General features: G+C 31.5%; 1 pseudogene; it reads right to left on the bottom strand.

The window, feature by feature from the left end:
- Positions 1-1,292: 1,292 nt before the first annotated feature.
- LOC143555768 (AT-hook motif nuclear-localized protein 23 pseudogene) lies at positions 1,293-2,607 on the bottom strand (annotated as a pseudogene).
- Positions 2,608-17,545: the final 14,938 nt, after the last annotated feature.

Raw genomic sequence — 17,545 nt, 5'->3', positions numbered from 1 at the left:
AAATATAGAAGAAGGTTAAAATTTATTAATTATAGGTTATGCAACGACAACAAACTTATACTTCAAATTAATCATGAAGTATTATATAGTGTAATTAAATACTCTAACCAAAAGACACAATAAATTATAACCTAATGTTTTCTCAAAAAACAAAAAAATCTGAACAGCAAAGATAAATCAAATAAAGAAGCTTTTTTGCTTGATATTAGGCATGTGAACGGATTGAACGTTTGGGTGAAGGTTCGTTGATGTCGTTCATTTAATAAACGAACGGACATGAGCAAAACGCATGCGTTCATTTAATTAAATGAACGAACATGTATATTTGTGAATTTTTGCTTATGTTTATTCATTAATGTTTGTTTATGTTCATTTTTAGATGAAACTTTGGAGGAATTATCTAATTAAAATTTCGTAGTTGTTTGTTTGTGTTCATTTATGCTTGTTCATACATGCTTATTTATGTTCGTTTATCTTCGTTCAATTATGTTCATTTATATTCGTTTATATATGTTCGTGAGTTGTTCGTTTAGATTTTCAATGAATGAACATAAATGACCACATCATAAATGACCACGAATGTGTTCATTTATTAAACAAACGAACTTGAACAAAAATATTTTTCCGATAAGTGTTCGTGTTCGTGTTCGTGTTCGTTTGAAGTTAAATGAACGAACACGAACATGCCCTTATTTGTGTTTATTCGGTTTATTTACAAGCATACTTGATATGGTTAATATTACATGGAAAGGCTGTTCCTTTTGTGAGGAGGAAGAAACATATTGTTCATCAATGATCATAACAAAAACTTCAAAAATTGCTTATTAATAAGTTTCATTTTTAAGATTCTTTTAATCTAATTTCTGTTGCTATATTTACTATCTTGCTGAAAACAATGCAATAGAAACAACACATCCCAGTACCCCAAAACCTTAATTTCCATCATTAATACTTGATTATCAGGAAACATCTACTCTTAGTGTCATCATAATCAGTAGGGACACATTCCTGGAAATCACAAATATTTAATTAAACCTTGAAGAATACGAAACACAAATTTATAAAATAAAAACCTACTCACATATAAGATGTCCCCCAAAAGAATAAGTAAAAAGATAAATGGAACAACCCAAAAATAACAACATATAAAGTAGTAATTCTTAGTGAACATTGTTTATGATCCAAAAGAAGCTAAATAAACCTTGAAGAAAGAGATTGAACATGGAAATCAAACACAAATTTATAAAAATAAAACCTATTCTCATTGAACATGTTATAAGTACAAACACCCCAAGAAACTAAGTAAAAAAGATAAAAGAAACAACCAAAGATAACAAGATAAGAAATTAAAATAGTAATTTTAGTGAACATTGTTTATGATCCAAAAGAAGCTAATTAACTAACCCGATCCGTCCAAAGAACAAGTAGGGTTCAAATCCTGCAAGATGCGGATACAAGCATAGCCTGAATCCATATTAAAATGGATTGCCATTATTATTCCGTCTGTAATCCGTCGGTAACTGAACATTCGAACCCACATTAACCGGTAGGTTAAAAAATGGTAGTCCGGAAGACGGATCCGGAAAAGGACCGCCGCCACCACCACTACCGCCATCGGTAGCCGTTGGTTGCATTTGTAACCCTCCACCTTCCGGAACTTCATCATCTTCAAGTGGCAATCTTTCATAAGCAACATTAGTAAAAGAAGAAGCAATAACAATAACCGGCCCCGCCGCGGTCAACTCTCCGACGACGTTCCCACCGACCACTTGCCCTTGTCCACCGGACAAAAATATAGTCAAACTAGTGGCTCCTGGTGGCGCTGGTGGCGGCAAGAAAGAACCGGAAAGAGATAATATTTCAAACCTTCCATGAAGAGCCAAAACAGACCCTGCAGCCGCCGGCTGCCGGAGGCTAACATTTGTTACAATACCACTGCCGGATAATATGCATATCCCTCTTTGTCTTCTTCTTGCATAAGTTGCTATGCAGTCAAAAACATCACACCCATTACCAATTTCCAATATATGTGCTTTTAAAGTATTAGCACTTTCTCTTGTGATAATAACCGGTGGTTTTGGCTTGTTTTTGGACCCTGCCGGACGTCCTCTAGGTCTCCGGCCAATGATGTCACCACCACCACCACCACCGGAGTTGGGTGAGACGAGTTGTTCATGACCTTGATGATGGTGGTCTTGATCATCTTCTTGGTGGTTGTAGAGGTGATGATGAATATTATTGTTTTCAGGTAGAGTGGTGTGAAGTTGCAAGTCAGGAAGATGTTGTTGTTGTTGTTGATGATGATGATGATGATGATGAATATTATTATTGTAACGAGAAGCCGTTCCTAAATCCAAACCAGCCATGATAATATTATGATTATACAAACATGAAGGAGCTAAAAAAACAATAAAATGATAAAAAAAGATACAAGAAGTTATATAAAAGTGAGGACTTTTGATTAATTATAGAAAAACAAAGCTGTGGAAGTTGAACCCTAAAGAAAGGATATATGAGTACAGGGTTGGGAGAGAGAGAGAGAGAGAGAGAGAGAGAGAGAGAGAGAGAGAGAGAAGGGGGACAAATGCAGTCATACCTCACAACCTAAAATTGAAATAGGTATAAAATAAGCCCACACTTGTGCCATAAAATTCATTAAATAATGAATTGCAAAGTAAACAAGTATATGTTTAATAATGGCAATATGTTTTGTTTGTTTTAAATGTAATAATTCATTGTTTTTTTAATATATATTTAGTGCTTATTAAAATACTTTTTTTATAGTATTTCAACTTCTAGTAACCTATATATAAAGTACTAGATTGTATCCCCGTATTACAGGGGTTGTCTTACGTTATTCGTTTTTTAATATTTATATATGTATATTTTGATTTTAATTTTATTTATTGTAAGAAAATTAATAATTAATATACTTGAGATTTAATGATGAAATGGTTTCACAAATATGATATGTTATAATTCGGTTTAAAAGCTATCTGCGTTTGGCGATACCCATTACCCGTTTATTTTCTTTATTAAAGAATTGTTTCTTAATTATAAATTCTATCTTTTTTTAAAATAAAATAGGATATTAATTTTTAGTATATTCCTATTTTATAGGATTTTCATATCAAATATTTGATGAGATTATTTTTTAATATAATGATATGCTATAACCCGTTTAAGAGCTATCTGGGTTTGGTGAGACCTTTACCCATGAATTCGGATCAAATGCGTGAGAAACCTTCATTTACAAATAAAGCAATCTGATGGCTTGAGAGAATGATTGTTTTACATTTTTCGTTTTTTAATATTTATTTTTTGGATTTTAATTTTCTTTATTGTAAGAAAGTTAATAATATACTTAGGGTTTGATGATAAAAGGGTTTTATAAATAAATGATATGTTATAACCCGTTTAAAAGTTATCTGGATTTGGTGACCCATGACCCGCTTATGTTTTTTACTATAAAATTGTTTATTAATTATAAATAATATCTTTTTCTTTTTAAATTGGATATTATATTTTAGTATATCCCTATTTTATAGAATTTTCATATTAAATAATTGATAAGATTAATTTTTAATTTAATGAGATGTTATAACCCGTTTAAGAGCTATCTGGTTTTGGTAAACCCATACACATGAATTTGGGTTAAATCAATGAGAGGCCTCCATTTAAAAATTAAAAAATCTGGTGGCTTCCATAAAAGGGTGGAGCGACCATATCGCGACACATAAGATTTTAGGGTTTTCTTTTATATATACTATAGATAAACAAAATAAATGATTCATATAAGTCACAATGATTAGTTATATTGTTGTGCATATATCATGTTTCTTGGTTATTGTAGAGGTCGTTTTGTCTATTTAATTCTTTTGTATTTGCTTCTTTATTTCACAATATATTATGTTAGTTTTCGTAAGTATTACTTGTATGTTTGGGTTTGACCCTTTATAAATAAAAGCCCATTTGGGCCCATGTATGAAAACGAACATGGCATATCTTCCAATTCAAATAGTGAAGGCTTGCCCATGGCAACATAACCTTTTGACAAAATATACCAACTCTCACTTACTCTTTCTATCTTATCTTGTCAAGTTTCCTTATTTAGAAATAAACAAACACTAACAAGATCCGAGATCTTGGTTAATTTGTAAACGATTTTTCGCAAGTTTACAATCGAGATTGATTCGAGAACAAGTTGTTCGATCCCGGTTTGAGGGCCTAGAACTGGTATTAGAGCTTTCGGTTATACTAGTTGAGGTTCTTGGGTCACAACCTTAGATTTTGATCTTTTTTGTGTTTGAAAGGTGTGATTAAGTGTTCTTCAGGTTATTTAAGTTATTTAAGGATTCAAAATTGGCTAAAAGAGTGTTTTTTGAATAATTCATAACAAACAGAGTATTGTGCGTTTCAGTTTTTCCAGAATCCAAATCGCAATCGCATTTGTGATTGAATCGCAATCGCATCTGAAAAGCCAATCGCAGTCGCATTGGATTTCCGTCACAATCGCATTTAGATCACACTAGAAATCACATTTGAAAACCAATCGCAATCGCATTCAGGTTCCCAATCGCATCAGCAAACCAATCGCACTCGCACCAGAAAACCAATTGCACTCGCGCTCAGAGATCCAATCGCATCGCATTACTAATCACCGTGCGATTGCAATTCCCTTGACTTAGAATTTTTCATGGAATTTGTTGTTTTTCAAGGACTGTTTTGATTTAAGGTTTTTTGATCTATTTAGAAAGATGTCTTACGATCCTAAAATGTTGAAGAATTATATGATGTTTGAAAATGAGGCTAGAACTACAAACAAACCACCCAAACTGTTAAACTTTGAAAGTAACTTTGATGAGTGGAAGTGGAGGTTCAAGAATTTTATGAGAGTAATGACTTTGTACTGTTAAGATCTATTGAGAATGGACCTCACAAGCCTACAACAATGACTCCTAATGGACTAGTTGATGTTCTTCCTGAAAGCTTGACTGATAATGATAAGAAACTGACGCTTGACGATGAAAAGGCATATGGGGTAATCAATGTGTGTTTGTCCACTAATATCATCCAAACCTTAAGAGAATGTATTATGGAAAAAGGTCTTTGGGATGCCTTGTTGAAAAGTTTGAAGGAAATTTGGACATGAGGGAAAGCCAAAGAGAAATCCTAACGGAGAATTCAACATGTTCAATCATATTCAAGGGGAAACGGTTACTTCTCTCCTTAACATATTTTGAAGCACTAAAAACCAAGATGAGAAGTGCTGGTATCATTAGAGAAATGTCAGAGATCAACAAGAAGCTGTTAATTCAATATCCTACACATGGAACAACATTGTAACTACTATCAAGAGAGCTACAAACCTGAATATTACAACATTCACAGAATTGACCTCTACCATCAAATCATTCGAACTGGGTGAAAAACTTCGAATGAATAACCATCTCAGTTCTCGGAATCATGTCGGTGTTCTACAGCTTCTAGAGTCAGCTCTAAGGGTGTGAAATTCATGGTTCCGTACCACGAGAATCGTGGAATCAGAACCGAACCGCTAGATCCGAACCGTATTATTGTATTTTGGGTCCAGTTCCGGTTCTTAAATTTAGGTGAAAACGGTTCCAGGTTCGATTCCGATTATAACTGACGGTTCCAGTTATAGAACCGCTAGACCCGGGTTAGGTTTAAACTTTGAAGATTATATTTAAAATTCTATTTATTTAGTAGGCTTTTATACTTTCATGTACGAGCGACCATCCACGTTCTCACTTTCCCGTTTACTTTTAACCCATTACAATATCATAAACGATAATCATCTTCCGCAGCCCTAAACATGTTTTAAAAAATAATTGTTTTTTCTGAAATATTTTATGTCATTCTAATCTATTCTCAATCCCCCTTCATTAAAATATAATATATTTATATGATAATGTTTTATTTTATGGGTTGTCGCTTGTTTCTTGCACCTTCTAATATTTCATATTTAGAATTTTAATTGAAAACCGGTTCTGGCAAGAACCGTTTAACTCAGTTCCAAACCGAACCGGAACCGTTAAAATACGGCCTGGTTTCGATTCTTATATTTAGCATTTAACGGTTCCGGTTCAGTTCTCGCGATTCTGAACCGTTGCATAGCCCTAGTTAGCTCAGCTTTTCTTAGTCAATCACATCCTACCGTTCATCTAGTTAATGGGGTAAAATTGGCTCAATATACAGTTCAGCCCGATCAAAACAAAGCTTTCAAGTAATCTATAGGTGTTTCAGGATCATCAACATCGAACTCTATTCAGGATTTGGTAAACCAAGCTGTAAATAAATACTAAAACCTAGAAATCTTCAGAGCTGATTGGAATTGAAGTTTGGATAAACTCAAGGTTTTGGAATCGCATAAAAGAAACAAATCGCATCACATGCCTACTCCAATCGCATCGAATGCATATTCCAATCACATCGCATTTCTTATGTGAATGCGATTACCTATGATATGCGAATGCGATTGAGACCCCATGCCAATGCGATTCTCATATGTATTATAATGTGACTCCCACACCCCATGCGAATGCGATAATTAAGCGCTTCATCCATGAATATTCGGTACATCGAATATGATACTGACTATTACACCAATCAGTACACAATACATAAATGAACATACATATGAATAAAATTACAAATGCACAATTCGAAATACCACCTACATAGTGTCACACCCCAACTTAAGGCGGAAATGCCGAGGCGTGATCCGATTGTTCACAGCTAGAAGATACTATCATAAATAAAATGTGACAATATCTATTAGGTTAATTATTTCAAAATACAGTGCACAAATATTCAAAACAGTAATAAATAATTTAATACAAGTAATCCAATCAAGATTTAAATAAGAATTGTCTTCATTAAAACCCTAAGGTCTTTTCAAATGTCCATACTTCAACTTCAATTCAATGGTAACCTGCATATACATAGAAAGTGGAGTTTGTCAACAACAAATGTTGAGTGAGTTTATCACCAGTTTTTGCAATAAAATAATGCTAATATAATAAATAAAAGAAATAAGCAAAATGTAATAAATGCGGTAAGTAAATCAAACCGTGAGCAAATAAGGTGTCGATTAACCATTGCCAAGCGAATTGGGCGTTGGTAATCAACAATGAGCAAATAATAATAAGACCGTTGCCAAGGGAATCGGGCGCGAGTAAATAGTAATCAGAACCCTATACAAGGGAATATCTTGGACCTCTCCGAATACGAATGCGCACGTAAACAAGTAAGCACATAACAAGTATATTTGATCATTCGCACACAATTACACGTTTGCTACTTTTGATATATATATATATATGTATATATATATATATGTATGTATTATGAAATACGAATAATACGCATATGTCCCCAAAACATTTAGAAAAACTTAGTAAAATAGGGGAATGATAAAAATTTCCTTAGAATAAAGGCAAGTGAATACGATTACAAATAAACGAGTTAAAGTTAAACAAGTCGTCCACTACGCGTCAAACAATCAGAACCTAAAACTTTTAGATATGATAAAATAAGTAAAAACAAACTCAATGCCGTTGGAATCGATCCAAACGGACGTCTAGAACTTCGGTTATGTTAAATTAAAAATTTAAGAAAGCTGGTACTTACCATAATTTGAACAGCAAGTCTGAAGTCGGGTTTTGGTCAGTAGTCTTAAAATTTTGTACGACAATAAAAGTCTTTTGGACCGAACATTGAATCCGACCAGAAGTATGAGAAAACATAAAGTCAAACTTGTTGACTGTTTTACGCGTTAACGGGTTTTAAACGAATTGACCAGTCAACACCCTTCAACCACCAAAATTGATTGAAGGTTATTGACTAGGGAATATATATGAATGATTTTACATTTTACAACTTACCTGGAAAGTGAAAGGATCGATCAAGAGATGAAGTTAAAGTTCCACAAGCAGGCAAAGTCAACCGTTTATGAGTAAATCTTCAACAAATAAGCAAAACCGAAGAAGTTTATGATGAGCAGAGGCATATGACTACTAGAAAATGATTATTTAGGGTTTAGGGAAGACTGTGGCAGATATTATAAGTGTTGTTTATATAGAAAACACTAAAACGAACTAATTATAGCTAATTCATTCGTTTAGGAAACCAAATAAACATTTAATGATGAAATCAACATTATAATCTGTAAATTTTTTTCTTGAAAAAGGGGTAATGTATATGGACATGCATCTAAGCAATGTTAGTTTTATTGGGGCTTAAAACACTCGATTATGTCCTAAAATAAGCGATTTCAAGCCAAAAACAAACTAGGAAACGATCTAGAACGAAAACGATCTGCACAGGTGCTTGGTGGCGTTGCGCGGCGGCCCTAGACCTCCACCATCGCGCGGCGCTCTGTGTTAGGACGGAGGAAAATTGATTTTTGACAAGTATGGTCCTTTTAGTTTCATAAATGGTCAATTTTTGAATATTTTATGGCTAAACAATAAATGAACGTTAGAAAAAGTATAAGGGTATAAAATAAACATTAGAAACTTAAATACTTATAATATTTAATTTTTGATTAATATTAAAGATCTAAAATATTTTCGGGTCGGGTTAAACGCAGACGAATACGAGTTTTAAAAATCTGAGATGTTACACATAATATATGTACGAACCTACACAGTACTAAATGAACCAACACACGATAAAAATTACGCATACACCATTGGAAATATCACCTGCACAATACATATATGAACCTACACAGTGCATAAATAAACCTACACACGATAAAAATTACACATACACAGTTCAAATTACTATATACACAGTGCATATACGAACCTACACAGTACATAAGTGAACCCACACGATAATAATTACATATACATAATTCAGAATGCCATATACACAGTACATATACGAACCTACACAATACATAAATTAACCTACACAGTATAAAATAAACTTTTTAATTACATAAAACTATATATAATAAATAACGGATAATGATAATTAATAACCTATACTTGTAGAATTTTCGCATACACATTTGTGATACCACTTAAATAGTACATATATAAACCCTACACGGTACCAAATAAATTATTTTTTATTTTCACATAAAATTACATATATAAATAATAAATCATGTTAATAGCCCACAATTGTAAAATTTTCACATACGCATTCGTGATTTCAGCCACACAATACATGACTATGCATGTGTATATAATACATAAATTTGTGTAGGCAATATATAATATTTAACGCACTTGAAGAAATATAATTGAAGATATTACAGTATTTGATTAAAATTATATTTGTTTAACATTAGTTTGATTAATAATATCAATTCAAAAATAACAATTAAACAATTAGTTAGTAATAATACAAATAAATGCTATTAATGACTTAAGTTTCATCTTGAAAAGTTTAAAAAACAAATACCAAACTACTTTTCTTCATTAAAATTTTGGTAGATTAAAGTCTTCATAATTACTAGTTTGCCACAACTTTTTTAATCCATTGATTACACATAATCAATGGTCCAGATTGATTTCTCGTACTTCTCGTCGTAACTTGACTTCTCGCAAGATCCATCCCATATATATATATATATATATATATATATATATATATATATATATATATATATATATATATATATATATATATATATATATATGTATGTATATAGGGAGAGGATCAAGAGAGAACTCCTTCTTAAAGAGAGAACTAGAGAACTAATAAAGAAATATTTTTAATTTAATTAAAAAAATATTTTTAAATTTTTGTTTTTGCCATTATTCTTATATTATGTTACCATTTACTCGAAAAATAAAAAAAAACAAAAAAAAACTCGTTGTAGTGCACATATGCAATACATCGACTTTTTTTTATTACATATTTGCACTAGTGTGTATTTTGATATGTGCAATAATGTTGAATAGCATATATATAATTTTTTGTATTGTATTAGTGCAATAGTGTTATATTATATACAAAAATATCAAAAAAACAATATAGTGCATATGTGCATTAGTGTTGTATTACGTATATGCGATAGTTTGTTTCGAGTACAATTATTAGTGTTTGTAATTACGTATATTCAATAGTGTGTATTGTATAATGCAATTGTGTTGTATTATATGCAATAAAACACTATCGTATATATGCAATACACATTAGTACACATATGCACTACATCGCCTGTTTTTTTTTAGGAACAATATCATCTTATTAGAAGGAGGAAAGAAAAAAAAATCGTAAAATATTTTTTAAAAAGAAGTTAAAAATAGTTTTTATTAGTTCTCTAGTTCTCTCTAGATCCCACCCCTATATATATATATAGAAAAGGGTTAAAATAAAAATACATAGTTTTGTAGGAAGAGTAGGAAGGACATAAAGTTTAGAGTTTGGAAACTATGTGAGCCTATTTAGGAAACTATATAGGCTAAATCCTAGATCCTAGGAAACTATTTAGTATTTTTTCAAATACTAATCTTAACAACTAGATCCTAGATCCATTGGCCAAGATCTATTCTTACTCTTCCTAGAAAACTATCTCTTTTTACTATAACCCACCTCTATATATATATATATATGGGTGAAATCTAGTGAAAACTCCTCTTAAATAGAAAATTTAAAGTTCCTAAAAAACTATTTTTAACTTAAAAAAAAAATTTTTGAAGTTTTTTTTCCATTATTCTTATATGTTGTTATTGGTTCAAAAAAAAACTCTTGTCGGTATAGCGCACATGTATAATAGTGTACATTGCATATATATAAAAGTGTTTGTATTGCATAGAATACAACACTATTGCACATATTTGATACACACTATTGTATATATGCAATATAAGACTAATATACACATCGAATACACATTAGTACATATGTGTAATACAACATTAACGCACATGTGCACCACATCGACTTTTATTTTATTATTTTTTTTCCATATAATACAACACTACTACACATATACAATACACAAATATTGAATATAAGCAATAAAACACTATTAAACTCAAAAATACATAGTAATACACATGTGTAATAAAACGGTATCGCACAGTAATATGTATGGCATCACAGCGGGTTTTTTTTATTATTTTTTTATTTTTTTTATTTTTTTTCGAGTGAAATATAAGAAAATATAAGAATAATGGCTAAAACAGAATTTTGAAAATATTTTTTATTTTTAATTAAAAATAATTCTTTAGGAGTTTTTAAGAGTTTTTAAGTTTTCTCTCTAAAGGTGAGTTTTCTCTTGATCCTCTCCCTATATATATATAATGCATTAATGTCTTATCATGCATTATATGCGAGACAAATTACGCCCTTCATTTTAAAAAAACACGCGATGACAAAATTATGAATTCGTACACTTCTGGTAGGTTTCGGATTTGAATTTGAGACCTTATAGTCTTCATTATAAATCTTTGCTTTCTCTTGAATAACAATTGAGTTAAAACCATTGTACCGGCCGGTCGAACTGGTCTGACCGGGATTCGGTCCACCGACCGGTCCGGTTCTTTATCTTCGCTCGGCTGCAAGGAAACCGGCCGGTCCGACCGGTTGGCTGTCCGGTTCGGTGTCTGGTCCGGTTATTTAAACATTGGTTAAAACTTGTTGACAACTCATCACTACGTTGCGCTATAAAATAGAGTAGCAAGAATAATTGTTTTAAAACAGTTAAAAGTCGTATTAAACTATGTATTACTTTAAGAATCGGTAATATTTTGATGCTTTGTTGACTGATAGTTTTTAGATGATAATTACTTATATTATACTGTTACATTTTACAAATAAACTAGCGACATTCTCTTAGTGTGACTATTATGTATTATTTTCTGATTAAATATTTTAGGCTTAAGATAAGATAAGTTTAATAATTGGGTGGGCGTGGAATTAGTGGTGCTAGCGGAGGTTAATGGTCATTGGAATGGGATTCTTTATGGAACAGCCTATCAAGTCACCAATTAGGTAAAGATGACCATTAATTTGTTAAACTGCAGAATATATTAAAGTAACCTTTTATGAACTTTGTTAAACTTTGTTAGAAAATCATGTTAATTGTATGTAGTGATTGTGGTCTGACAATCCGTTTATCATACAAGAATTGAAACGCGTTAGCAATTTCGTAAATAAAAGGAAAACATGGAAGGGTATTGCTGTCAAAATATTTTTAAAACAAAGACAAAACCAAACCTAAGGTAATCACGATACATTTGACAACTCGCATAGTTTGCGTATAAATCATTTAACGATAGTTCTAACTAATTTTTTTTTGAACGACTAATTTGGATCAGTCACGGATCACTGGAGTATCATCGTGCCACCAGTGATACTACGCGATCATGTTAATTGTATGTAGTGATTGTGGTCTGACAGTCCGTTTATCATACAAGAATAAATGCGTTAGCAATTTCGTAAATAAAAGGAAAACATGGAAGGGTATTGCTGTCAAAATATTTCTAAAACGAGAGACAAAACCAAACTTAAGGTAATCACGATACATTTGACAACTCGCATAGTTTGCGTATAAATCATTTAACGATAGTTCTAACTATTTTTTTTTTGAACGACTAATTTGGATCAGTCACGGATCACTGGAGTATCATCGTGCCACCAGTGGTACTACGCGATCATATCCACCACCAAGCTACCAATTCAGGAGGAAACTCAATATTTAAGAAAAACCATCTCTTGTGAGATTCGAACGCAGGACTTTATGGTCACTAAGTCTTATCCCATCAGCAAAATACCATTGGACTAGAAGTCTTTTGGTTGGTTCTAACTAATTAAACTATGTATGGAAAAACTTGGATATTAGAGGCAAACGCAATCATGACACATAAATGAAAACATAAATAATATATCGTATGGATAGGGATCTAAATGAGCTGAACCATTTGAGAGGTAATTAGGTGCAGTTTATTTTTTAAAAGATAAAATATCTGTAATTTACGGATCACATCTGCAAACCTCTGTAAAAGAAAATGTTTACCAAAGGTCTGCAGTCTGTGGTAAAAAGACTGTTTGTTTTTAACTTCTGTATACTGCTAAAATAAACCGGAATTTAGGGTTAATAATTCAATTTCCTCAAACAAAAATCGAACATATGATTTTCAATTAGCAACAATTAATTTAAAAAGCCACATCCATATACCCCTATTTCATATGTAGATTAGCAACAATTAATTTAAAAAGCCACATCCAAATACCAGTGGCAGCGACGGTGGGGGAGAGCAGCGACGAAGGTGATGGAGAGCAATGGAGGCAGTGGCGGAAAGCAGTGGCGACCGTGGAGGATGAGGGGTGATGGCTAGGGTTGAGAGTCATGTGAAGGAGAAAAAAGGATGGCTTATTTTATGAGATTAGAAGAAGTAAAAAGAGGTTTGGCCAAAATCGCACCAAGAAGAGCTCGCGTAGATGTTTTTAATGAAACGTATGTGAGAAAACAAACACTTTGCTTAAGCTTATTTCTGCGCATGGTCTGCGCGGCAAAGATAGAAGAGCTCACGCGGAGCTTTTTTCAGAAAACAAACACCACCTTAATATCAGCTCACTAAAAGCTCGTATCAAGGCTACCTCAACCTAGCTTGAGCCTGATCCATAGAACCACTTATCAAGTTTAAGTAGGCTCATGTCTAGATGAGCATGCTATTTATATATTATTTCTTCAATTATCTAAATTTACTCGAGATTGGCCTGCTAAATAACACACATACACTTGTATATAAATAACTAGTTTTAGAGCCCGTGTCACAAACTAGATAATTCAAATTATGAAATTATAAGTAAAAAAAATAATTACATAGCGTATATGAAAAAAAAATGTATTACATCATGCTTGTATATATACAATGTGTACATAAATTGATTTTATTTATATCACAAAATGATTTTTTTAAATAAACTTAATAAAAAAAATGCCCGTGAAAAAACGTATCCAAAAATGCTTCTTTCTATTGAAAAATTCATTCTCGGTGCCATATATGTATAATTGAAAGACTTTTGGTTATGAACAATTTTGGGAAATAAACCAATTTGAAAAAGTTAGAAGTATTGATAGGCATGGGGGTGACACGTCGAAAGTGTTCGCATTCTTTTCTTATATTTTAATAGTTGAGGGAAAAATAGTCAGTTTGCCAAATCCCGAACCTTTTGATTATTTCAAAAAATGCCCTTAAAAATAAATTTGAAACCCGAATCATGTTTAAACTTCTAACTTTCATACTTTTGACATTTTAAAGTCAACACTTTGAATCCATAGCAAATTTGACGATAAATCTATTTTGAATTCTCAAACTTTTAAAAATTCTCAAAATTTTCATTTTTGACCCGTTACAAATTTTAACCTAAATGCAGTTAACTTGTACCAAACAATTTATTTACCAACTTTTGACTCATCAAATTTAAGTTCCACAAAAAACCCGAAACAATTTTCACTTGAGAAACATAATTTGTTGTTAATTTTTGAAATTCACCAAGTATTTTGAAATATATAGTAAAATAATATGTTAATATTTATATTTATAAAAATATATAGATATTATATAAATATAGTGTAAAAGGAAAGTGAATCATTATTGCTTTATTACATATATTAGGGTATATTAGTTTTTGAGGGAAAAAAATTGTGAGAATTAACCAAAATATGACAATTGTCCACGTTTATTTTACTTTATTAGAAGAGGTAGATTAGTTAAATGAAAATAGGCTTTAGCAAGCCAACTCAAGCTTCAACACGACTCGTTTACAACCCTACATACATATACAATATGATTATATTTTTTTTTCGTGATAAAACATGGAAAGGATCTCTAGATATATTGATACAAGAAAGTAACTTTTTTGAAGAAGCGCTTAAGAGTACATGAAAAAAAAACAAATAACCATGAATAGAAGCTGTCTACTCTAGTGAATACATGTCTAGAATATTTCAATTTCCAGTTTTCCTTTCTAGCTCAAGTTGTTGTTTGCAAATCCCACTTGAGCGACTAGGCGTCAACCAAGCTCGAATTTAAAAGCTTGAAACGAAACTAGTTTGGGCTCTGTCATTAAACAATTTTTGTTGAATAACCAAAAAAGCTTTTATTTATATAAACGAGCTATAGCAGGAAGCTAGACACACCCAAAACATACACCAAAGTACAATACGCTTCAACGACAAAGTAATAATCCTACCATACGCCAGACTCCCACCCCCACAATTACACCCGAAAACTACTCGTATGACACCCCAACTAAACATGCCCTACTCCTCACCCAAAGAAACCCTACACTTTAATTTCATCCATCAAATTGGTTAATTGCATCAAAGACTCAAATTCCTATTAATTTAGGTAAGAGAAATGGTGCGGTTAAATATAATAAATAAAAGAAAAGGTAGAGTAAGAGAAATGGTCATGTGTGGTCACGTGTGAAGTAATATTGGGAGGGGGAAAGGTAGAGTAAGATAGGAGTCCCTTCGGATTTTACTACTTTGCGCTAGGGATCATATCGATATCGTACAGGTATTGACCGATACCGGTACCGAAAATTCTTGTTTCGAAAATCTAATATTTTTTATACCGGTATTAAAGATATAAAATTTTGAAAAATATCGATATCGAATTTGTTCGTCCCTACTTTCAACCATTAAACCTCGCCTTCAACTAAGCCCACTCTCATTCACTACACTCCTACTTTAAACTAGTATATATATTAATACTAGGTTAGGTACCGGCCCGTGTAGAACACGGGTTAAAATAAATAAATTTATTTAAATAATAATACAATGTGAAATATAAAAAATATTTTCAACATATATAAAAATATATAGATGGTAGAATAAATTACACAATACACAATATGGAAATAAAAAGTTGAAAATTCATAAATTTTTAAATATTTCTTTACATACAATATTGTAATTTTATTTGTAACTTTATCCTCCATAATAAATTAATAGTTTCACTTTATCTTTGGTTTCAACTCCAGATAATGAAACACATATCTGACCATGAGTTAAAATAAACAAATCTAAAACGATTCACCTTAGCTTTTATTAATATTCATTGCAAAACAAACATAAAGCAAAATTTTCCTTTTATGAAATTTAGAACTTGAAATTAATTATTTTATCTAAATCAACGTGAAAATTCGTTACTTATAAAAACATAATATTAATAACTAATACAATATATTTATAAAAAACAAAATAATATATTTATGTTTGTATTAAATTTTTATATCTGAATATAATTATTAAAAAGAGAAAATAATAGATTCAAAAGAAAAAAAATAAAATACAAAACTATTAATAAGAAAAAGAAATATATATTCAATATAGAGAGGTGGAAAAATTTTGTAAAGATCACTAATGTGTGATAACATATGGCATTAAGAAACCCATGTAGAATACAGCTTGGAAAAAATAAATTTATTTAAATAATAACACAATATGAAATATAAAAAATATGTTTAAAATATATAAAGATATAATATATGCTAGAATAAATTACACATAACACAATATGGAAATAAAAAGCTGTTGAAAATTTGTAAGTCTCTAAATATTTTCTTGTATACTATATTTGTAATTTTATTTGTAAATTTAACCTCCATATCAAAATTAGTAGTTCACTTTATTTTTACTTTCAACTTTAGATAATGAAACACGTAACTTGCCATGCGTTAAAACATGTTGTCTCAAAAACAAATCAAGCATCTATAATAATTGTATTTTGTAAATGTATGTTATTATGCCCAAGGCCTTGTAAAGAAGCCCAATGGGCATTATGAAATGAAATATAAGTCTCATGCATGCTTCCTATAAATAGGGAAGCATGCCATGAGATACTAAGCTTTTGGTCACTCTCATTCTCTTATCTTTCTCTTTTTCTCTCTAAACAAAAGCCGAAAATAAACAAATCAAGATCCGAGACCAAGGTGCCTTAGTGTGATATTCCGCTAGCACTAAGTTGGTTGATCCAAGACACGTTGTTAGATCCAACCCTTCGGGACCTACAATTGGTATCAGAGCTTCGGCTCAATTAGTTGAGGTTTTGGATCACAACCTTGGCTTTTGATATTGTGAAAGTGCAAAGAAAGTGGTGTTCAAGCTTGTTCTAACGGGTTTGTGTAAAAAAAACCTACAAAAATATTAGGGTTTCAAGTTACACAAAATGACTTGAAAGGTGTTCTTGATGAAAACATAAGGTTCAAAAGTGTTAAATCTCAAGAAATTGGTGTTTAAAAGTTGTTCAAATTGATGTACTGAAATTCGCATTTGCATGTACCAGACTGGGTTGTTGTACTAACATTTGACAAAAATGACAAGTTTGGTGAAGTACAAAACAGATCCCCAAAAAGATTGTTTATGGAGGAACTTGAAAAAAAAATCGCATACGCATTCGCATAAAATGATATTCGCATTGCTTGAGTTTTCGCATAGCTTGAGAGTTCGCTTTGCATCGCTTAAAAGTTCGCATCGCATAAGAGTTTCGCTTTGCATCAAATTTGCATCGCTCAAATAGTTCGCATCGCAAATAACTTGATT

This window comes from Bidens hawaiensis, unplaced genomic scaffold, assembly GCF_021521415.1.
Source record: "Bidens hawaiensis isolate Kalapana, Puna unplaced genomic scaffold, B.hawaiensis_p1.1 tig00018313_1, whole genome shotgun sequence".
NCBI lineage: Eukaryota > Viridiplantae > Streptophyta > Magnoliopsida > Asterales > Asteraceae > Bidens > Bidens hawaiensis.
The sequence above is the reverse complement of the archived record's forward strand: the minus strand, read 5'-3'. Positions and strand labels throughout refer to the sequence as shown.